General features: G+C 52.4%; 1 pseudogene; it reads right to left on the bottom strand.

Annotated features, from left to right (window-relative positions):
* Nucleotides 1-14,674: 14,674 nt before the first annotated feature.
* LOC123358697 lies at nt 14,675-14,846 on the bottom strand (annotated as a pseudogene).
* Nucleotides 14,847-24,515: the final 9,669 nt, after the last annotated feature.

The raw sequence follows: 24,515 nt of genomic DNA on the forward strand, positions 1-24,515 counted from the left end.
GGACAACAGTGATGTCCAAGTTTTCCATGGACATTTCCCTTCCAGCACCTCAGGCCCCATCCAACAATACAAGAAACTGAAATGCACAGAAAGTTTCTCACCATAGGATTCACTGACCAGGCCGGGGGAAAAGTTTTGCCATTTGAAGATGTTTGAATTCCCTCCAACTTCTCTCCTACAAATGCTAAATAGTTGGTGGTGTAATGTTACAGGAGAGGTTGAAATTAGGCTATTTTGTCAGATAGAAGACAGTGATTGTGTCAGGAGTGGGATGTGAATGGAGCCTAGAGCAACAAATGACAGTATTAGGGGGCTTATTCCTTCACTCTCTCACTTCCCTGGCCCTTCTCGCATGACCAGAGAGCAGCAATACCCGAAGTCCAAAGGTGCAAACAATTCGATGTTTATTGGGGTGAACGTCCAGCAAGCAATGATTCCAGTTTCCTTCCTTAGTGTCCCCCTTCTCAGCTCTGACACCACAGAGCCTTGTCTGTGTCCCTGTTTCTGTTCCCATCCCCGTTCCCATTTCCCCCTGCAGCAAAACATGATCCCAATTCCCCCATCCCCAGTCCCTGTTCCCATTCCCCCGCCCCCACCTTCCTGATTGACTGCAGACTATATAGTAAAACCTGAGTTCTGCTTAGCTATACCTTAACCAATCATTTTACTGAAATGTAACTAACCAATCCTAACATACTGTAACATGGTTATTTAACCAATTATATTCCACCACCTTCATTGGTTTACACCCAACAAAATTAATTATACAGCAGACAGAAACAATCACAGACCCAGACAGAGACCATGCAAATAAACATACAAAACAATATAGAAGTGAGGATTTCACAACTACATCTATACAGACATAAGGGTTTTCCAGCTGCGTCTATTGATAAGTGAGTTCTTGCTGTTGGAAAATCATAGTGCTAATGAAGCCTTTCCGTATTAGGCCTGAGTAAACCAAAGTTATGTTATGCTTGTCCAAACTGTGTTGGAAAGCTTACAGAACTCATTAGACTGAAGGCCGTGTATCTACCTAAGTCAGCTATTTCGCTTATCAGTTTTGTTTGGCTCCCCAAGTATATGTTGGCTCCCCAAGATTATGCAGCTGTGTTCCCATGTATGTCTTCAAGATATTTAGTACAAAGGGTCAACAGATGTACCTTGTTTCCCCTTCAGAATGACAAATGTATCCTCAACAGCTGTATGTCTCTTGTAGCCCCCACAAAATGATATATGTATCCTGCGTACCCAATTATCCCCTAACAGATACATGTACAGGTTCTACAGGTCAACCAAATGACGTAGACAAACGTAGGCTAAGTTGTTTGTTACTGATTATAAAAAGGCCCGTTCGGACTTGTGGGGTGTGTCTCTCTCTTTGGCACGAGCCGAGATGAGAGCACCCGCTCAGCTGACCGATCAATAAAGATAATGGTACTCGTCTCTCTGATCCTCCGTGCCTCCTTGGTGTAATTAGGTAAGCTCCGGGGGGAAAACGAGCCCTTTTGGCTAACAAATTGGCGACTCCACGCCGGGACTTCTCTCCCTGTAGGGGGCGCGACCGGCGGCCGAGGACGGCTCAGGAGAGTGGCCACCTTGAGCTATTGGTTTGCTCGAGCTCCGGGTCGCCGCAATCGGCCGGGACGGCTACGCCCCCTCCATAGAGAACTCCAGCAGACACGGAGGCAAGACAGTACCAGAAGAGGGGAGTCCACCTGCCAGACGTGGCCACTCCGGGCGTGGTAAGTGCGTTACCTCCTGGGTTTTGAGGATTAACGCCCCCGAAGTGAGGGTTGGGACTTTGGGCCCCTAATGGTAAAAGACTGTGGGTAAAAGCTTTCTGGTTAAGGTACCTAGGTTCAGACACGGCTAATGAATAATTCCATTTACTCCACGAGTCTGTGGGCCGTGCTGAACAATTACTGGGAGCAGCCCCAGGGCTGGCTTTTCTTTTTGGTAGGGGTACTTTTGTTTCTTGTTCTGTTGGTATGCTGGAAGCCGAAACTGTGATAACCGGGTCTAGGAGTGTGTGAACCCATCTTCTCTCCCCCCCCTTCCTTTCCGTGTGGGCTACTGACAGTCTGATCATCTCACTGGACGCAAGCGGCGCCGTCTCCCAGAGACTAGCCGATGCTCTTTGCTGAAGGGAGATGTAGGAGAGTCGTAGTCTTCCTTGTGAGTCTCTCCTGTGTGAGTGCCCTGTAGGGAGAGATCCTTAGTTTATGAGCTGCTAGTGCGAACAGGGCAGTGTGTGTGTAAGTGGAAAATGGGTAAGGGACAGTCTAAACATTCCACCTCACCCCCTAAGGGTACCCCAGCATATTATATGTACGTACATTATGGTTCTAAAACCTGCAGGTATTTAAAGAATTGGAATCTTCATACACATGAAGATCCATCTAAACAATGTCCATTAAAAGGTACTTTCAATCTAAATAAGATCATATATCTCAGAGGAGCTTTTAATCGTCAAAGAAAAGCCTCTGACACAGTGTAAGCAATTTGTCTAGGTATGGGTTAATTTAAAATGCAGCTTGGCAGAGAAATAGAAAGTTGCTTTGTGTTCAAGGTCAAGAAACAAAACTGCTTTCAGCCCCAGCTGGTTGTGGAAAAATAAAGACAGGCAAACCAAAGGCAGTACAAGTTACAGAACTGGTGAGATTACATTTGCAAAGCTTAACTGTTCAGTGAGATCCAACAGTCTGACTTTGTGACGGATGCCGGTGTTGGTGTGGCTTGGTGACACTGGAGAAGCCAGAGGTAGCTGACCTGGACTAGAATCTCTGAAAGAGACACCGCAGGAGATTCCAGGGTGTAAAAAAAAAAAAACAGCCCTCCCAAGAGCGGAAGCATGTTGGAAATTCTGAACAAGCTGTATACAGGATAATCTCCCGTCCACCTATTCCCCCTTTTCTGAACGTTATATACAGACGTGGCCAGTCTGGACATGTGTGAGTATTAACGTGGCTTAAGGCTTGGGGCATTTATATTTTTCCTGAGTGATGTGGGAGCGTTCCCAACACTCTCCATTGTTGTTTTATTATTTGTAATGAAGTTTTAAAATTTGGTTATATGGTGTGTTTTCTCTATCCTCCCCCAATGTCCTGCAGTCCTGTCCTGTCTGATCACCTGACATGAGGGATAAATGGGTAACAGGAATTTGTCACAGTTTGGTGAGCAATAGAGAATGGGGGAACCCTGTAGAATTTACACCATCTATTTGTTTTACCCTTGTTGTTTTATGTTTGTTTTATTTGGTTCTGTTGCTGTTATATGTTGAGGATTGCATAATTAAAGGTGTGCCCACTCTCAGCTGCAGCAAGTCTGAGAACTGGAGAAGGGTTTAGCATTCCTCTCTCCACCCTGGTTGACCGGGAAGGGTGGCAGGTGGATCTACCCCCAGTCGTAGCAGGACTGGGCAATAGAGTAGTTGGAGAGAAGGGACGAGATGTGTACTTGATAACTAGAATTGAGCAATTAAGAGCATAGATCATGAACCAGGCAGCAACTCAAACCTGCGCCAGGGCAAGTTGCAGGCCTTGAGACAGGACTTCCAGTTAGAAAAGGAAGCTCTGGCTAAGCATGTACCAGTCCTTCAGGGACTTGTTAAAATTTAACCATTCGTGCTCAGCATATGCTGTAACAGCAGTGTGTTTGCTACAAGAGGAAATTAAATAGTTAATGGGCCATGCGTTTTGCTCAGGTGGTGAGCCTCACAAGGGAGGACTCGGGTAATCTTGAGTAAAAAAAATGTTTTAGGGAAAAGACCAGAAGGGTGGGGGCTAGTTGAGAAGCCCACCCTCCTAGCTAAACTGGTAGTGGAACAAGTTGGTGCCCATGAAAAAAAAAAAAAAAAAAAAAGGATCGGGCCCAGGCGGGCAGGCAACAGACAGAGAGCTTGGAGAACAGGTTGGAAACTTTTGAGGGTCTAGTGGAAGGAAGGAGTAAGTAAGTGTAAGCATGGGGATTTCAAATACTCAGAATGATATTTGGAATGGTGATTTGAATTGGTAAGTGGCTGTTGGAAGACAGGCAAGTGATTTAAGGGAAGGGCAAGTGATTTTTAAAGGAGAGTGAAAAGTTAACTCTGTAGTTGCTGGAGGGAATAGTAGTTGAACTTTGTAAAGATGCTAAAGAGAAAAGTTCTTGGTGTTTTTTTAAATATTTGTAAATAAATTCAGGCAAAGAAATTATTAAATTGCAATCATTTGGCTATGAACAATTTTGTTGAATTAGCTAAAGAATGTATACAGTGCTATGTAAATAAAAATGTATTAGGCTCTAAGGCACTATAAGTGGTGATGTTTTCTTTCAGTGTTTAAAAGCAGGAGTTAAAAGTAAAAAGCAAGCCAGAAAGCATCTGTATTAATGCAAATTATCTAACTGATAAGGTAGAGGCCACTGAAACCTGGGCTGCCTATAAAACACATATAAGAAAATATGGGGTAATTCCCCTGTTTTGCCTGAAATCAACAAGGGTATTTGTATATTTTAAGCAATGATTGACTGCCCAGAAGGGGTAGACCTTTGTTTTTGTCTTTCAGATAATCAAAGAAAACTAATGCCAGCTAAACAGCATTCAACGTACCATGATTTACTGGCACAGTAAAAATTATGTTTTGTGTTCTATGTTCTGTCTTGTGGTGTTTGTCTCGTGGCCAGAATTGTTGTGTTTAATATTTTCATGGGATGGTCTGATTTGAAATCAAGCGGAAGTGTTGGATTGAAATGCAGATACTTGTTTTGTTTAACTTAGAATACAAAGTGTTTGGATACATCAGAAAAATGTGATCTACTAAAGTCTAATACATTTTCTTAAGTAAGAGAAAGAAACTACATTGGCCAAATCTTTTAATTGAAAATTGTTGTTAAAATTTGTGTACCGACAGTCTTTGGAAGCAAAGACATGAAAAGTTAACCCACTCCCCTTATTGTACAGGGGATCCTTCTGGCTACCTCAAACTTTTAGCCAGAGGGCTGGGGATGGTGGATAGCTATTGGACTAGAGGTTATATTACGTGAACTTCTCAAAGTGGGTGTGCTTGTCCTGGTTTGTTGTTCCAAAGCTCTGTAATAAGGTTATATTAGTAAAAAGGTATATGTGGCATATATTAAATAATAAGACTAATGTACTGTATAACAGCAATGTGTATATGTTCATTGTTAACAAAAGGTGTATAAGTAAAAAGTAAAAGTTTCCTTTGTAGGTTAAAAAAGCCAAGAAGGGAAAAGGAAAAAGAACGAGTTAACTGAGGAAAAAATAGTTAACATATTCAGTTTCAAGATAAGACACTGACTCTGTTCAAGGACTTGGCTAACAACCAAGAAAAGGGGGGGGGCTTGAATATACCCAAGCAGATGTAAAATCTGCAAAGACACTAATGCAATGTGTTAGGTTTCTTTTCTCACAGGTAAAGAAGCACTATCCGAAGACCCTAGCAGCCCCGCTACTCGTTGGAACCAGAAGACTGGGTCTACATAAAGGTCCACCAACGAAAGACTGCTTTGGCTCCATGCTGGAAAGGCCCTTATTGAGTCCTGCTGACTACCAACACCGCTGTGAAGTGCCAAAGACTGACTGCTTGGACCCAGGATTCTCATTACAAAAAGACCCCTCCGCATCGGGAGAATTCTCCTACTGATGATTAGCCTATTTCTCCTTCTAGCTCCACTGTGCCTTCTGGACAGCAGGGAAAAAGGACAAGGTGACGTGCTAGGAACCTCTCCCTTGTCCACTGACAGATTTACTGTGCCTTTGAACTTTTCTAGAAGAAATGCTCATTCCACTGACATTGCCAAAGTCCAGGAATTCCTGACCAGAAAGGACATTGAGAACTGACCCTGGTGAAGAATCAAAGAATTATACACTGGCAGGAAGAAATTTGTGGGACCCATGTTTGGGAATGTGGTATTGATTGGATTTTGGGGTTTATTCTACAGGCTGCGCCCTGTGTTTTGGATAAATCCTTCAGTATGTATTGCCCTCCCTAATTGGATTTTAAATGACATTGCCTTTATCCAGTTTTCAGATCACTTTTACATACCCAGATTGCTCACAAGGGGCTGCCATTAGATTAGCACAACAAAAAGCCTAGGTTATTTCCTCTGGAGAAAGGGGAATTAACCAGATCCCTGTGGGCTGGGGCCAATAGTGAAGCAGCCATTTGAAATATTTTTCAAAGCTGAGAACATGATAAGAAATTGGGCCAACTAAAAAAGGCCACTAGCCTTATTTTTGAAGCTCAGCTATCTTAAGTACAGGCTGGAGTCGGTGAGTTACATGTCATTTCCATCTTTAGTTCTATGACCCAGAAGTTACTGACAGAGATGGTATTGAATATCACTGAGGCTGGGAAGGCATTGCAGTGGAATCTAGTATGTTTAGAAATCCAGGATTTCCTGAATGACAAGCTGATGGCCATTTGAAATGATCTTAAGCACCAAACTTGGCCACTGCCCTTACAGACACATCAGGAACCATCTGATCTGTGGTCATGAAGACATACTTGGACACTTTCTAAGTGGAAGTGTGTACATTTACAGTGCTCCTTCCAAGCATATGGACCGGTTAGGGTGGGTGTGGCTCCCACATACCGAATCCTGCCGGATCCATGGGAAGGATGCATGTGGGACTTAATACCCCCTCATTAATAACCCCAGCTCCCTAGAGATTAATTGCTTTTTTTGGCCTCAAAGTGTGAGAAAACTCAGCCAAAAGGTTTGGTGAGTATTCTCAAAGGGGGGAGTTGTTGGAAAATCATAGTGCTAATGAAGCCTTTCCGTATTAGGCCTGAGTAAACCAAAGTTATGTTATGCTTGTCCAAACTGTGTTGGAAAGCTTACAGAACTCATTAGACTGAAGGCCGTGTATCTACCTAAGTCAGCTATTTCGCTTATCAGTTTTGTTTGGCTCCCCAAGTATATGTTGGCTCCCCAAGAGCATGCAGCTGTGTTCCCATGTACGTCTTCAAGATATTTAGTACAAAGGGTCAACAGATGTACCTTGTTTCCCCTTCAGAATGACAAATGTATCCTCAACAGCTGTATGTCTCTTGTAGCCCCCACAAAATGATATATGTATCCTGCGTACCCAATTATCCCCTAACAGATACATGTACAGGTTCTACAGGTCAACCAAATGACGTAGACGAACGTAGGCTAAGTTGTTTGTTACTGGGTATAAAGGTAGGCCCATCTGGCCATGTCAGGTGTGTCTCTTTCTCTGGCACTAGCCGAGAGGAGCACCCGCTCAGCTGACCGATCAATAAAGGGTGTGGTACTCGTCTTCCTGTCTCCGTGCCTCCTTGGGGTAATTAGGTAAGCGCCGGGGGGAAACGAGCCCTTTTGGCTAACAGTGGGACGGCGAGTGGTGGCTCCGCACGGGGGGGCCGGGGGCTCAGACCCCCAGTTCCAGGCGCCATCAGCCCCACCCCTCCTCTCCCTCTGTAGGGCCCTGACAGCCCCTTCAGGCCCCCCAGTGTCTCCCCGTCTGTTGTGACCTTCTCGCCTGTCCTTCCCCCATCTGTGGGGATCCCTCAGCCCCCAGCGTCCCCTCCCCGACCCTGTACACTCTGCCCGGCCTTTCCCTTCGCCCCCCTCCTCCCCCAGCCCCTAATTGCCTCCATCCCATTTCCCCACGGCTGGGCCCCACTTTCCCATCCCCCCACTCTCCCAGTCCATCCCCAGGGTGTGAGGTTCCTCATCTCCAATCTCTGCTACCCCCAACCTGCCGGGTTCCCCTTTTCAGCCACTGTGGGGTCCTCCAACCCGCCCCCACCCATCCACTCTGGGCTCTCTAAATCCCACATTCCCACAATGCACCTCGGTAACCCCACCCTCCTCTGTCCCTAATCCCCCTAGTCCCTTCTCTTGGGTCCCCCTGGACACCCCAACCCACAGTCTGGCCCCCACATACATCCCAGTCACTCATTCACACACTGAGCTAGTTCTTCAGGGGCCCCCACAGCCCACCAAACGTCTCCATCCATGAGCCCCATGGACCTGTGGCCGGGAAATGGGGGAGGCTCCCACTTTGGCTGGGCTGGTTGTGGGTGTTAATCTTTTCCTGGCTTGTGTGTGCTGAGCTCACAAAGGGTTTTTGCTCCCTTGGGGTGGGGGGTGGTTTTGGCCGAAGGTGACGTGGTTTGGTAGCCCTGTGGATGCTGCGTGGTGTCTGGAATGGGGCGTGTGTTCCCATCATGCCCCTTCCCCTCTGCCTGCAGAGCTGAGCACAGACAGGTCTGAGGAGCAGAGCAGGAGCTCTGGGAAGGAGAAGAGCAATATGAAGATGGAGTCTAAGATGAGGCCAGGTGACTTCTGTGGAGGGAGACATGCTGGACAGCACCAAGGATTGGGGAGACAACCAGGTGAGAGCCCAGGGCTCAGATTTCTAATAGTAGCTGTGATGGCAGAATGGGAGGAGGGTTGAAGCCGGAGCCCTGGGGTGCGGGAGTAGCGAGAAGAGGAGCCTCGCCACCATTGCTTTTTCTTTTGTGTTGTGTTTCATACCAAGGGGAAAGAAGTCGCGGGGACGGAGTCCAGCCCGGAGGTGAGATGGCAAGTGAGCGAGAGCAGTGACAGGGTGAATCCTGTTGATGCCAGGCAAGACCTGCCCAGCTGGGATGAGAGTAGCTGTCTCTGTCGGTGAGAGAAGTATCTGGTTTGGGAAGGGCTCTGGTCACAGCCCCCCTGGCTCCAGGCAGGGACGTCCCGTTACCTGGGTGTGGGTTTCTGGACTAGCTGTGGCTTCAAGGGAGATGATGTTGCCATTTGCGGGGGCTGATCATCTCTCTGGCCAGGAGTGGTGTGTGCTCCCTAGCAGAAAGTTGGATCCATGAGGGTGTCTCCCTGTTCTGAGTTTCTTTCTTTCTCCGAGGTTTCTCTCTCTGTGTTGGCCAACTTACACTCAAACTCTCTCTCTCCTTTCATGGACACCTGTCATGTTCAGTTGCCTGCATCCTCTTCCTCTGCTCCCCCTCCCCCAGTCTCCTATGGGCTCAGCTGGGTCTGTCTGCCCACGGGCAAGGTCTCTGCCATACTGGGAAGGATGTGTCCTGCCTGCCAGGATAAGGGGGTTGCTCCTGCCACCCCCTATCTTCAGGGAGACCTCACTGGTGTAACTGGGTCACAGCGTGAGTGGCCAGTCATGGCTTTGGGGCTGTGGGGGCTGAGACTGAGAGGGGTGGGCTCGCGGTCATGGCTTTGGGCACAGGAGAAGTGGGGCTGGGATTATAGATGCCCAGAACCCCCCTTATCACCCGCTAGCTCCATTACTGCATCACCCAAAAGCCTCGCTCAGGGCCCACTATGCCTCCTTGTGCTGGGCACTGCAGGGCCAATCAGAGGGACAGCAGGATGCATGAGGAAATAGATGAGTGTGTGAGGCAGATGGGTGAAGGGGTGTGTGTGACATACATTGGGGATGGATGGGAGGTTGAGAGTTTGACGGACAGCGGGACAGATGGAGAGCTGCAGGGATGGATGGTGACATCACAGGCTGGACTTGTGATGGGTTCAGCTCATGGCCGCTGGCCCTGTCATCTCCTGCCCGCATCTGCCCGTCTGACTCTGCCCCTGTCTCTCACAGGCAGCACTCAGCAGAGTCTGGCCCTGTCGTTACACTGGTGCCTACATGCAGTGCACACCTGTGTGTTATGTGCTCCTGGAGTGCTCTGGCGGGGACAAGCGTGCGGCTCATGGCTGCTGAACCAGCTACTCCAAAGCCTGCCACAGATCTCCCCGTCCTTGGGCAGCAAGACCCTGGCCGGGGGGTTCCCTGTCCCTCCTCGCTGCCTGCTCAGCACAGAGACCGAGGTCACCTGCCTCTGCCCAGGCTCCAGCTGGAGCTGCTCCCGCCCCGAATTGCTGGTATCCAGCCTGGCCGGAGTTGGTGCGATGTCCTAGCAGAGTCCATTCTTTCTCCCCTGTAGATGATGATTTTCCCCACTGCAGTTAGTTGCTCTTTCTCTGCTTCCCTGTAGCCCCTCCCCAGTGATAGTGACCCCTGCTGGCCAGGCACGGGAGTGTCCTGTAGGTGCCTTCTTGTAGGAGCAGTGACTCCTGGTGGCGAGGGGCAGCAATGCCTGGCTTGTATCCCCCCTAGCATTGCTGCAGCGACCCCTGGTGGCCACTGAAGGCAGTTGCCTATGTGACCCCACCACTGCCATTGCGCCTGTGAGCGCTGGTGGGTAGGTGAGGCAGGGCCCTGTATGTATATCAGCCATTGGGGCAGTGCCCTCTGCGTATCCCACTCTCATCTCGGTGACTCGTGTTGCCCAGGTGGGGCAGCCCCCTGTGTGTATTTACTCCCCCCAACCCCTGCATTGGGCCAGTGACCACTGGTAGCCAGAGGAGTCAGTGCCTGAGGTGTATTCTCCACCTCCCCCAAGGTGGCAGGGTGCCTGGGTGGCCGTGTCAGGCAGTGCCCTGGGTATCTTCCAACCCCTTTGTGGCAGTGAGCCCTGCTCCTGGTGTGTGTCACTCCCCCACTAGGGATGTGCACTGGTGGCCAAGTATGGCAGTGCCCTGTGTGTAGCCCCCTCTCTCCCTGCCCCTGCCCCCCAGGGTGACCAGATAGAAAGTGTGAAGAATCGGGACGGGGTGAGGGTTAATAGGCACCTACATAAGAAAAAGCCCCGAATATCGGGACTGTCCCTATAAAATCGGGACATCTGGTCACCCTATCCCCTCTACCCCTGTGCCAGGTATGGCAGGCACTGATCCCTGGCATCCCCGTGGGGCAATACCCTCTGTATATCCCCCTATTGGGGCAGTGACCCCTGCTGGTCAGGTGGGGCAGTGCCCTGTGTGTGTGTGTCCCCTATTTAGGTAGTGACCCCTGGTGGCTAAGTGAGGCAGTGGCCTTTGATTTCCTCTTCTCTCCCCAGCCCCCTCTCTCTCTGGGGTAGGGCACCCAGTTGGGGCACTACCCGATGTGTATCTCTACTAATTGGAGCAGTGACCTCCCCGTGGTGCCCTGGTGTGGCAGTGCCCTATTGGTATCTCCCTCCCCCTCATCCCCCCACACCACGACCACCACTGCAGCAGTGCCCCCTGGTGGCCATGTGTGGCAGTGCCCTGCATGTATCCCCCCCAACCATTGCTGCAGTGACCCCAGGTGCCCAGTTTGAGTAGTAGCCTGTGTGTACTTCACCTCTTGGGGCAGTAACTTGTGGGGCCACGTAGGGCAGTGGCCGGTATGTACCATCTCCTCTGGAGCAGTGACCAATGGTGTCTTGGTGCTAAGATGCAGCCACCTCTGGGGTACATGGTGGGGCTGTTTACAGGACAATGGGGACAGGCCCCCCCCGTTCCAGGAAGTAGGGAAATGTCTGGTGTTCGGGGCAGAGCGTTCCACCTTCTATTGAACTGTGATGCTCTGAGCACCTTTCCCCTGCATGAAGAAGACCCTGTGTGGCGCCAAAGCTGGTCCAGTAACAGGTATCACCTCACCTGCCTTGTCTCCTGGTATTCTGGCCAGTGTCCAACTTCCCCTTCGCCGTTGGTCCTCAAACCTCCTGCAAGCAACCCCCCCCCAGTCCCTTAAGATGCCAAACCTCCCCTGGAGCCCAACCCACCAGGGGGCACCCCACCTGAAAACCCTACGGCACCATGGGAGTGGTAGTGTCTCCTGCTTCCATTTCCTGACAGCCGCTGCCAGGCAGGGCCCAGACTTCCCATTTCTGGTGCGAGTCCGGAAGCAGATGCTGCCATGAGGCGGTGCTGGGAAGGGTGATGCTGGTGTCAGGAGAAAGCAGAAGAAGTAGGTGGGGTCTGTGCTACTGTCCCCCTAATCCCTGCTCCCCCCCTCTGGCACCCAACCCTGAACCTCCTCTGGTGCCCCCAAGCTCTGCACCCCTAACCCTGTGCCCCCTCCAGTTCCCCTAACCCCTGCACCCCTAACCCCTGCCTCCTCCCGCACCCGTAATCCCTGCACTGTGCCCCCTTTTCCCCTAACCTCTGCACCCCCTCCTGTGCCCACTTGGGGAAACTGACCTGGATGCACGGAGTAGCTGGCATTGCTGCTCGCTCCCCCCGCTGCCCCTGAACACTGCTCCTCCGCACATCGCTAGAGGGCTGTGAGAGGGGGAGCAAGGAGCGACATCAGGGCTCCCTGCCTCCAGGTCACCTTCCCCCCCTGGGCTGCGTAAGGGGAGGACAGAGAGCAGCAGCCCAGGTGGGGAAGGTGACCTGGAGGCAGGGAGCCCTGATGTCGCTCCTTGCTCCCCCCTCACAGCCCCCTAGGGGGGCACGGAGGAACATTGGGGGGAGCAGTATCCGCTCATCACCGCTCTCTCCCCCTTCTCTTCCCCTCCCTCCCCTCATGTTCCTGAACAGGGAGAAATCTGGGCACCACCCCAAGCAGCACTCCCCTGCCAGCCGGGAGCAGTTTCTGACTTTACACCAGCAGCACACACCTCTCTGCTACCGTACAGCACCGCCCTTGACCACGGTACCCCTGGGCAATTCCCTGGTGGCACCCACCCCTAAGGCTGGCCCTGGCTATGGGCTTCAGAGGGAGTGACCAGACCAGGCGGCCATGGAGAGCTCCAGCCCCTGTTCTCCCCTCCCAGCTTGTAGCAATCAGAGGCCAGGGACATGCTTCCATGCTGATGACAGGTACTGCTCGATAACGAGCCAAAGTACCTTCATATTCCTCATCTGAGTCAGATGCCACCCACCGAAGATTGATTTTCCTGTCTAGTGGTTCAGGTTCTGTAGTGTCTGCATCAGCGTGTTGCTCTTTAAGGACTTCTGACAACATGTTTCACACCTCGTCCCTCTTGGATTTTGGAAGGCTCTTCAGATTCTTAAACCTCGGGTTGAGCCCTTTAGCTGTCTCTAGAAATCTCACATTATACCTTCTTTGCGTTTTGTCAAGTTTGCAGTGAAAGTGTTCTTAAAGTGAACAACATGTGCTGGGTCATCACCCAAGACTGCTATAAAACGAAATATATGGCAGAATGCAGATAAAACCATGGAGCAGGAGACATACAGTTCTTCATCAAGGTCTTCAGTCACAAATTAATGCATTATTTTTTTAACGAGCGTTATCAGCATGGAAGCATGTCCTCTGAAATGGTGGCTGAAGTATGAAGGCATATGGATGTTAGCATATCTGGCACGTTAATACCTTGCAAAGCTGGCTACAAAAGTGCCATGAGAGAGCCTGTTCTCACTTTTAGGTGACGTATATATGACACGGGCAGCATTATCTCCAGTAAATGTAAACAAACTTGTTTGTCTTAGCGATTGGCTGAACAAGAAGTAGGAGTGACTGGACTCTAAAATTTTACGTTGTTTTCTTTTTGAGTGCACTTCTGCAACAGCAAAAAAAAATCTACATATACAAGTTGCACTTTAATGGTAAAGAGATTGCACTACAGTACTTTATATTTTACAGTGTAAATATTTGTAATAAAACTGTATATAGTGAGCACTGTACACTTCGTATTCTGTGTTGTAATTGAAATCAATATATTTGAAAATGTAGAAAAACAAAAAATTAAATTAGTATTATATTGTTTAACGGTGTGATTAAAACAGATTAATCATGATTTTTTTTAAAGTTAATTGTGTAAATTAACTGCGATTAATTGACAGCCCTAGATTTGAATTTTTCTGTCACATGCAGGACAAGCTAGAATATCTGTGTGCAGGGAAAGAGCCTGGGGGGAATTGTGCTGTGAAATTATTTCCTGTTCTGACATGTCCCCAATTGCCCTTTTTGCCCTAACAGGCTGCAGCGCAACATCCATGTTTTGCTCCAGCTCATTCGGTCCTCCCAGGGGCCGGGGAAGGGAAATGGCTGCAGTGGAGCCAGTTGAGGGAGGGATGATCAGGGAGTTGCTGGCGGGTTCCCTTGGTGGGAAGAAAGGGCAGTAAATACATAGGGGGTGGGAACTTCCAGGGAGGTTGGTCTGTGTGGGAGAGGGCAGGAAATCCCCAAGGTGGGGAAAGGGTGGGGGACAGGGTGTGACAAACCTGCTGGGATTTGTTTACTGTGAAGCTCCAGCATTTCTCAAATGTGGCCACCAGGGGCTTTTATTGTGGCCACAGTCTCCCGGGCTGTAATTGAGGGGGAGTCAGGGGCAGCAAAGCAGCGGCTCATCCCCCGGGCTGCCTGCAGGGGCTGGTCCCTACCCCCTTCCGGAGTCACAAACACTGCAGGAGCAGGCAACCAGTGGGAGTCCCCACCTTCCCACGTGCGGTGGGGCTCAGGCTTCAGGCTTCTGCTCTGGGATGGTGGGCGGCAGGCTCAGTCAAGATACATGGAACGTAGGCTGGGTGGGGAGAAGTCTGTGTAACTCATGCAGTTAATTATTGATATACATGTGACCTCAAATATTACCAATGTGTGTTCCCCACCCCCCCACCAACCATCTCCCAAACAGACCCTCAGTCCAAAACGCATTTGTTCTTCATATTGTTGAAAAGACTCACAGCAAACAGAAGAATTCCAGTTTTTAAAACAATCCTCCAGCAAGACAAAGAAACTCACATCTGTAAACTCAGAAAACACTCCCAACAAATTTTAACAATATGTTATCACGAAGAAACCAAAGGGCTAAAAAGACTTGATTCTTCAACTACTTTTTAAAAAAGCCTTCTCAAATCAGCATTTTTAGAGTGAAACTTTTTCTGCTTTTTTAACCACACAATTATCCCCAGAAGGAGAGGCACTGGTCCTGGAGACACTGCAATACCAGATCAATGCATAGGGTGAACAGAGCAAGCTCCAAATCCATCCCCTTGTTTCAAAAATCAATTTAACATACAGTCTTCAAATAAAGAACCTATCAGATATTAAACTGATAAGAACAGACATAATTTAGATAATTTTTTATCTCAAGGTTCCCAAGACACAGACAAAGTTTTCATCTTGAGACCAAAAACATCAAGACACTTGATCACGGCCTTGAATAGACCAAGAAACTACTCAGCCCATCTGAGCTCAAAAAGCCAAGAAGCTTGATTTTAGCTGTCAGGAACCAAGAAGTGATGCTGAGATTCTCGGATGCTAGACAGCCACTCTTCCCCCACTGCTTTCTACTTCAGCACGAGGAGCTCCCAGACATGCACCAAACACCATTCACGAGGCTTTGATAACTAGGTAACTCAAAGTGATGATCACTTCCCCGAAATGACTCCACTGGAAGAATTCAAAGCAAGAGCCCTTAACACACAATTCTGTTCAAAGACAGAGAAGTCTTTCAGCCTCCTTCCTCTGGCTGGTTTCCCTGTACACTCCTAATTTGCATAAACCCACCCACTAACCTGTAACTAACAGGCCAAAGAAAGCCTATGCAAGCGCTATACCACAGCCCCAATGCTCTTTTCTGCTCCTTCTCAAACGTACAGTCATCAGGCACACATAAGATAGTTTTGCTCCATACCAGTCCAGTTTCTTGTCCAACCACTGCACACACATGGTATAACCCTACCCTGAGCTGATTCCTGACTTTTGTGCTCAATACAGGAAAACGAGAATTGAGAGAGAAGCTGTGCAGGGAAGTCTTCCTCAACTTGCACTCCACTCCCCAAGGGCCTTTCGGGCTCTTCTGTGGACTTCAGGTTCCATTTGATTGCCAAGGTTTATGGTCTTATTAATTAGCCATCTCCTAATGCAAGGATGCTACATGTCAGACTAAAGATCGATTTTCCAAAAGAGCTGAGAAACAGAACTAAAGCTGAGCCTGAGGTGTTACATTTACGTGAGCATCCAGAATCTGACTGTGCCCTGGCAAGTTCAATGCTTCTGAAAGAAATCAGAAAATAAGGAGCCTGTCAGGTCCCCCTGCTAGCACCCAAATCTGGTGTCTAGTCAATCTGCTGGGAAATAAGGAAAAGGCCATGAATAAAGAAGTCAGGAAATAACAAGGAAATGAAGAGGTTTCTGTCCAATTTACCATCTTCTCAGCTACCAATCAAAGTTAAAGGCCTAAAGTCAACCTATCGGCATAAGTACAGGTGGTTGAATGGAAGTTAAAAGGAGCTGCTGTGGCAAGTGTTAGGAGCCTGCAAGCAGCATGCAGACCGTTTAAAAACACCACAATTAGAGGCTGTGACAAAGTTCCTCCTCTACCATGGTGGGTCCTGCACTTATTGGCAGATTTGCTCACCTCAGTGATCTTCCCTTCTGGTGGAACCCACAGTCTGGGTCAACTCCTCCTGTGTCTGATCAGGAGTTGGGAGGTTTGGGGGGAACCCGGGCCCACCCTCTACTCCGGGTTCCAGCTCAGGGCCCTGTGGATCGCAGCTGTCTATAGTGCCTCCTGTAACAGCTGCATGACAACTACAACTCCCTGGGCTACTTCCCCCGTGGCCTCCTCCAAACACCTTCTTTATCCTCACCACAGGACCTTCCTCCTGGTGTCTGATAATACTTGTACTCCTTAGTCCTCCAGCAGCTACACCCTCTCACTCTCAGCTCCTTGCGCCTCTTGCTCCCAGCTCCTCACACGCACACCACAAACTGAAGTGACTCCTTTTTAAATCCAGGTGCCCTGAGTAGCTCTGCCTTGATTGGCTGCAGGTATCTAATCAGCCTGTCAGGGTGTGGAAAGCCCCAGGGCGGGTGCAAGGAAGTTTTGTGCCCTAAGTGAAACTTCCACCTTGCACCCAGCTAACCCTGCCCCCCCACAGCAGCTAACTCAGCCCCCCACCTGGGGAACCCCCAAGCAGCAGCTACGCCCCCCACCGTGACAGCTAACCCCTCTTCCCCCCTATCCCATCCTGTGGCAGCTAAGCCTGCCTGGGGAGCCAGCCCCAGCTCACCTCGGCTCTGCCTCCTCCACTGAGCAGGCTGGAGGTCGCTCTAATTCTCCTCCCCCTCCAGGCTTGCGGCGCCGATTGGAGGAGACTTAGAGCTGGGCTGTGTACTCGGCGGAGGAGGCAGAGTGGAGGTGAGCTGGGGTGGGGAGCTGTTCCCCTGTGCTCCCCCTTCCCCCGTTACTGCAGGCAGCCCTCCCCACGTGCCCCCCCACCCAGCTCACCTCCGCTCCACCTCCTCGCCTGAGGGGGCTTTTAGGTGGCCGCCTAGTTTGCCTAAATGGTTGCACCGGCCCTGGTGTTCACAAGCATTGTGAAAACGTGCAATTCCCGCTCACACTACACAGGGGCAGCACAGCTCCGGGGTTCTCTGGAATCGCACAATAATGCTGGCTTTGTTCCCACAGCACCTGGAGCTTTGCACAGTGAGACATGGGGGTGCTGCAGCACCCGCCGCAGCCCTCGTTCCCGCACCTCTGCTTCTCTGCAGGGAACTTGTTATGCCACGAGGGGATGCAGGGAGACTGTGCAGGAGACCCAGGCCCACGCGCTGAGCACTGCAGCTCCAGTGCTGTGTGCGGGATTCATTTCTGCTCTCTGATAAACTGCTCCAGGCTTCTCTGTCCAACTAATATTCGTCCAGGCTCCCTGGCGCTGTTAGTATCTGTCCAGAGCTCTCGCCAGCCCTGCCCCAGGAGAGCTGGGCGCTCGCCCTGCTCTAGGAGAGCCAGGCAGGCCCTGAGCGGGGCGGCAAAGGGCACTAGACGGTGACCCTAGGCCAGTGGTGCCAGAACAATCTGTATAGTGGGGGGTGCTGAGCCACTGAACCAACTGTAACCCCTGGGTGTGATGGAAACCACGTCAAGCCAGGGGCTGCTGCAGCCCCCCCAGTTCCAGCCCCTCTGCCCAGGCAGCTCCCCCAGCCTGACACACACACCCAGCCCCTGCACCCGCCCCACCCCAGGGCTCCTCAGCCCAGAGGGGAGCCCCCCGGCTGAGTGGGGCATCAGAACCCCCCAAAATTACCCTGGGACCAGCATGATCTGCCTCCGCCCTGCCCTGCTCCGCATGTATTCGGAGTGAGTCAGTTTCTCTGTCCCAATGTGTGTCCTGCCCTGTGTCTCTTCTCCTCCCCAGCTCCCTCCAAACCAGCCCATTTCCCCTGCACCCAGGCTGGGTCTCTGCCAACCCCCCTTCACCCCTCCTGTCCCCAATATCTCCCTGCCCCTACAGGTCTATAGGGCTGGATCCCTCCCTCCCTCCCTCATTTCCTGCCTCTGGAGATGAGTGTCTTCTCTGCGATCCCCTCTCCTACCCCCCCCCATATCCCGCTGCCTCTAGGGGTCTATGGGGCTGGGTCTCTCCTCCCTCCCCTGCCCCAATATCCCTCTGGGGCTCTGTGGGGCTGGGGCTCTCTCCCTGCCCCTGTGCTCCCCCCTGCACACAATGTCCTGGGAGTGACTCAGTTTCCCTGGACCAACATTTCACACACCCCACCCCCACCCGACATGTCTCCCTCCACCCCACCCCATTTCTCCTGCACCCCAGGCTGGGTCTCTGCCAACCCCCCTTCTCCCCTCCTGACCCCAAGATCCCCTGCCCCTGCAGGTCTCTCCCTGCCCCAGGCTGTCTATGGGCTGGGTCTCTCCCTGAAGCCCCGCCCCCAGCACGGGGCTCACAGACAATCCCCGCCCAGCGGCTGTGACGTGCGCTGACGTGCTCACTCCCCGCAGGCAACTCATTCACTGAGATCAAAATGACAGAAGGTGTCACGTGTCCATGGGTGGGGTTATGCAGATGAGCAGCGTCTGGCGGCAGGACGGAGAGCAGCGAGAGGAACCCGAAGGAGCCCGGCGGAGAGAATTCTCTGCGTGTGGACAGAATCCGGTGTGGGGAGTTCGTGCGGTGGGTGCCTGCACTGGAGTCACTTCGGGGTAGTGATTGCCACTGAGCTACGTATTGACCAAAGGCGTGTGAATGGGGTGTGGTGCCTGGCGGGGAGCAGCTCATGGTGAAAAATAAAGCAGTGGGAGCAGCAGATCCTGTCCTAGCAGTGGTTTGTGGGGATGTGGGGGTTTCTTTGCAACCATAAGTAGGATTGTTGTGGGTGCAACTAGACCCCCCCCCGTTCTCTGGTGGGGCGGGGCTTCTACTGTCTGCCTGGGGGAGGGAGGGGTTCATGATGTCACAGCCCATGGTGGAGGGGAGGTTGAATCATGTTTCTGAAGTGGGAGAGCAACTTCCCCCACTCTTTCCACTAGGGGGCTGGGCTGGGATCTCTAAGGAGGGGAGCACAGGGAAAAACAGTCTCCCCTATGGAACCCAGGAGTCCTGGCTCCCAGTTCCCCTGCTCTAGACCCCCCCCACTCCCAGGACCAGGGGTAGAACCCAGGGGTCCTGGTGCCCAGCCGCCTCCCTGCTCTGACCACTCGACCCCACTCCCCTCCCAGGGTGGTGCAGGTGTCGCTGGGTCGGTGTCCCAGCTCTGCTAAGGGCCTTGATTGATTTTCTCAAAGTGCTTCCTTCTGAATCCAGCACATCTGCCCCCCACTCCGCCCAGTCACTGCCCACCACCATGTGGTGGCACCAGCGCTGTGCCGGGTCGTGATGGGAAATTGTCCAAGCTGGCCCAGGAGAGACGTGTGTGTCCCTGCTGCCCCCTGCTGGTGGGGCTGAGCCCCACTCTGTGTGTGTGTGTGTGTGGTGGCTTTGCAGGATTTTGTATCCTGCAGCAAGTGACACACACATTGACGCACAAAGGGACTCACACAATCCCAAGAACACTCACACACAACACACCCAGAGGGACATGCTAGCCCAACCCCCAAAGAGAGAAACAATCACACCCCCAGCCACACTCACAATCACACACACACCCCAGAATATTCGCAATTGTGCTCAGATACACAACCGCACACAGTTCACTCCCACTGCTCCCAACACAAGGACCTCCTGCCCCACACAGCGTGTGCCGAGGCCTGTGGAACTCACTGCCACTGGACAGCTACCCATGAGAATGGACCTTTCCAGGAAACCAATAGACATGGCCATGGTGACAGAGGGGGCTGGGCTCCCAGGGTCTGACCCGGGCTGAGACTGGTTCTGACCTAGAGGGGTCTATCCAGCAGGGGGTAGCGTGACCCACACACAGATCCACCAAAAGCGCCTTTCTTAGCGGGTCTCCCAGGCCATCCCCCACCCTGCCTCGGTTGGGTAACAAAGGGGCAGCACAGGACTCTAGGCCGTGTCACTCCAGCCCCAGCCCCTCACTCCCACATGCTGGTGAGTTGGGTTACTGCCGAGGGATTGCACAAGAGAGAGTCAGAGCCAGAGAGAGAACCCAGGAGTCCTGGCTCTCCCCCTGACACACACCCTAACCACTGGCTCCCACTCCCCTCCCAGGGCTGGAGATAGAACCCGGGAATTCTGACCACCAGCTTCCGCCCCTCCCCCGCTCTGACCACTAGACCCCAAACTCCCCTTTTAGATTTTAGTCTCGCTGCCTCTTCTATCCACCCACCCCACCTGTCCATCCCTTTGCTGCAGGTTTTTGGGGTGTCACCCCTGCTCTGCACTCCCCCAGTGCAGCCCAAGGCTTTTCCTCCCCCAACCACACATTCTCTCCCCCTCGTGCTGGATCATCTGCTTGGCCCCCTGCCCCCTCTCGGGGCGCGCTGTGCGGCGTGGCTGGGGATTGTGCAATGGCCCAGCACCAGGCAACGCAGAACGGACACCACAGGCCCTGCCCCACCTCACCGGAGCTGCTCTCCAGGTGCATCGGAGCCCAGTGCCCTGCACCTTGGCACTCCTGCCCCACAGGGGGTGAGCTGCAGCCCCCGCCACACTCCGCAGAGGGGAGAAGGGTCAGGCCAGCCAGCCCTTGTAAGATGGGGAAATCACCACCGGGATTGACGGTATGGGGGCTGTGACATACAGAGAAACGGTTGTTGCGCCGAAAGAGGGCAGCAGAGCATGCACACACACACACACACACTTGCAAACATGCACAAACACATGCATGAATCCAGCCACACACATACACACTTGCTAATATACACAAACACCCGCACAAATCCAGCTAACATCAACACAACTGCTAACAGATGCAAACACATGCACAAATCCAGCCACATGAACACACACACTTGCACAGCCACAAACACAACACCCACAGCTGTAATGACACCCCCCCACACACAAAACCCTTACAGAAAACCACACATACACAAACACATGCAGAAATCAATCCATCCATCCTTCCACCCACACACACACACACTCCATCCCCATTCTGTGCACACACCTTGGGTCACTGCAGCACTGAATAGTTCGATTGGATGGGGGGCCCAGCACCATGGCTATTCCCTGCCCCCCAGGGCTCACAGGAGGTGGATTGGGGGGGCACAGAGGGCATGATCCAGTGCCAGCCAAGGGGGGATCAGAGGTGGGGATGGGGCCGTGGTTTCTGTACCACCCGGTTCCTGGCACAGGCTCCTTCCAGGATTTGCATTTCTTGGTAGTTTTCACCCCATCACCGCTTCCTGCCCAGGTGGTTCGGGGCGGAGGGGTGGGAAGAACCCAGGAGTCCTGGCTCCCAGCCCCACCTGTGCTAAGGTACGAGACTTCACTCTAACCCCAGCGCTGGGACTGGAACCTAGGAGTCCTGACACCCATCTTCCTATCCTCTAACCACTAGACCCCACTCCCACCCTTTTGGGGAGCCAGGACTCCTGGGTTCTGTCCCCAACTCTGGGAGCAGAGTGGGGTCTAGTGGTTAGAGCAGGAGGAGCCAGGACTCCTGGGTTCTACTCTCAGTGCTGCTGTTTGACCCTGGGCCTCAGTTTCTCCTCCCACTTTTTGGGTGTGGAGCCTGTAAATTCTCTGGGGCATGGCCTGTCTCTCGCTGTGTCTGGGCAGCGCCTGGCCCAGCGGGGCCTGATCTCAGCTGGGGCAGGGACTGTCTCTGTGTCTGTGCAGCCCCTGGCACAACGGGGGCCTTGATTCTGCCTTGTCAACGGCAGCGCAGAAAGCCCTAGTGCCAAAAGAAGATGTGCGGGGGGGGGAAGCTTTGCAAAAATCGGTCACACCAACAGGAAACCAGCCCCAGCAGTTTGTGACTTCACTTCCCAAAATTAGATGCACACGCACACGCGCATGCGCGCAGAGCCCCGCTCAAACAGCCCCCTTTGCGAATGCACCACCTCATCTCGTCCGGGGAGGTCTAGATGGCACCATCAAGGTACGTTCTGGAGATGGTCCTCCAGGTGTGGGCATCTCGGCTCCAACTGGCACTGGGCTCACGCTGGGCTGTGTTCAGTTCCTCTCTCTGGTGTTCGCCCCGGCTTCACAAACGCCACCGCCCCCTGCTCTTTCCTTCTGGTACTAAAAATATCCTCTTCCTTCGCCCCAGAGAGAGACACCCACGGTGCTGCTCATCACATGCCTTCTCCCCACCCTCCCCCCATTCCCAGGAGCGTGCAGGAAGGGGGACAGGATTGGGGAGAGCCTGTGTCCCGAGGGGAGGGTATGGGGGGGGCTTGTCCCCTCCTTGGAGCATGGGGGTGTGAATAGACACCTGTGGATTATCCCCCCAAGCAGGGCCAGGATGGAAATGGGCCTGTTCCCCCAACATGGAGAATCTGGGGTGCAACCTTGCTTAACGGGTCAGTCTGTCCTTTCTCTGACTGTCCCATTCCAGCTTCAACTAGCGCTTGTGGTTCATTCGTTTTTCTTCATTCCTTTCCTTCTCTAGCTTGTATGTTCTTGCTTTCTTTTTTCCCCCTCTACCTTTCATGCTCTTGCTTTCTTTTTCTAATGTTTTTTTTCTCCCTTTATTTCTTTCTCTGCCTTTCACATTCTTTTCGCTCTCTCTCTTGCCCACTGGAGACAGGGAAATTGAGCACTGTGAGCTCAACTTGCCCACTGGAGACAGGGAAGTTGAGCACTGTGAGCTTCAGGGCTTCACCACAAGGTCCCACTAAGATTTGAACTCAGATTGCAGGATTCAGAGTCCTGAGTGCATCCCATTACACCACAGGACCAGCTTGTACTGCCTTCTCTGCACATCAGTGACCCTCATAGGGCTGGCTCGTGTAAGGGACTGTTGGCCCCTTACTAAAACTTAGTGGGGGTTTTGGTTGGCTAGTTCCCAGTCCCAATAGAAGGGGGAAGGGCCAATGGGAAATCAGGACCCTGAGACTGACAGTCCCCAGGGGCAATGGGGAGAGGCCAAAGCTCCAAGTTAGCCGCACTGACAGGCCAGGCAGTGTAATGAGGGAGTCACCAGGCCAGGGGGTCCCATCCTCCGTGGGAGCTGGAACTGCCTGGGCCAGAGTGGGGCGGAGCTAAGGAGAGAGCAGGAGCCCGAGAAGAGCCGGGGAGCAGAGCTGCACCAGCCGGGGAGAACCAGAGCAGATCTGTGCTGGGAGCCGAGCTGCAGCAGCACGAGCCGTAGAAGCTGCCCAGGGAGCAGATCTGTGCTGGGAGAAGAGCTGCAGCAAGTGGAGCCAGAGGAGCAGCCCAGGGAGCTGGAGGCAGAGCCGCAGCAGCACTGGGGCTGGAGGTGGGTGCAGTGAGCAGCGTGGGAGAGCGAGGGGGACCCTGGGCAGAAGGCCCAGTGCAAGGAGATGCCACCCGTCAAGAGATCTTGCAGGCCAGACTTTTGGGGGTGGGGGGATCATATCCCCTACATGGGGGCTGACACTGGGAACAAGGGTCCTGTCACCTAGAGCGTGTGGCCACTGCCAGAGCAAGTGTCCAGCCCGTGGTGTCCCTGCAGCACAGCCAGGGCCTGGGGAGGAGGCCTGGGACATGTGAGGGAGAGACTGTGACCTGCCCTGACCCTCCAGAGATGCTGGTTGTGATCTCCCTGCACCACAGAACAGGGTGACGTGTTTTCCTTTAATCTTTCCTTATGTTTTACATTGATTGCTGGGTAATAAATGGTGTTTGCTTGAAGCACATGCAATGAGGAGTGGGTCAGGGAAGTGCCCAGAGTGGAGACACTGTAGCCCTGTTCAAGTGAGCATGACAAGATTGGGGGTCATCAAACCCCCCAGGATTTCTGGGCCCAGCCTTGTTGGGGTTACGAGGTCTCTGCCACACAGGAGAGGAGAAAGAGCGTCCTTGGGGTCAGGCAGCCTCTGGGTAAGGGGGTGGGGACTCAGATCCTTTCTCCAGCCAATTGCACCAGGGTCATGTATAAACCAGGGAAGTTCCTCACAATAGCCAGACCTGAACCCCCTGTACACTTGTACTCTGTCCTCATTGCTTCTCTGCTGCTCCCCCTCTGAACTTTCTCAGCACTCAGGACTCTGTATCCTGCAATCTGAGTTCAAATCTCAGTGGGACCTTGTGTCGGCTTGTGGTAAAGCCCTGGAGCTCAGAGTGCTCCGCTTCCCTGTCTCTTGTTGTACAAGAACAAGTCTTTCCCATCCTGTTGGGTGACTCAGGCCTCTGGGTGGGACGGCTGCAGTGGGTCAGGGCTCTAGAACTGGCTACTGACACCTGAGGGTTGGGATTCTCATGGCTTCACCTGATGCCCACAAGTTTGGCACTTGCCTCTGTGCTTTTCCTCTTGCCCACCTGGCGCTTGAAGGAAGGAGGGCCAGGGCCAGGCTTCATAGTCAGGGCTAGGCAGGAGGGAGGCAGAGTCCCAGGCTGGAGCCCAACACACCTCTCTTCCTCTGGGCACCTAGAGCAGAGGCGGCTGGTGCTGACAGCTCCAAGGGAAGGTTTAAAAG

The sequence above is a fragment of the Mauremys mutica genome, unplaced genomic scaffold (genome assembly GCF_020497125.1).
Source record: "Mauremys mutica isolate MM-2020 ecotype Southern unplaced genomic scaffold, ASM2049712v1 Super-Scaffold_100095, whole genome shotgun sequence".
Classification (NCBI taxonomy): domain Eukaryota; kingdom Metazoa; phylum Chordata; order Testudines; family Geoemydidae; genus Mauremys; species Mauremys mutica.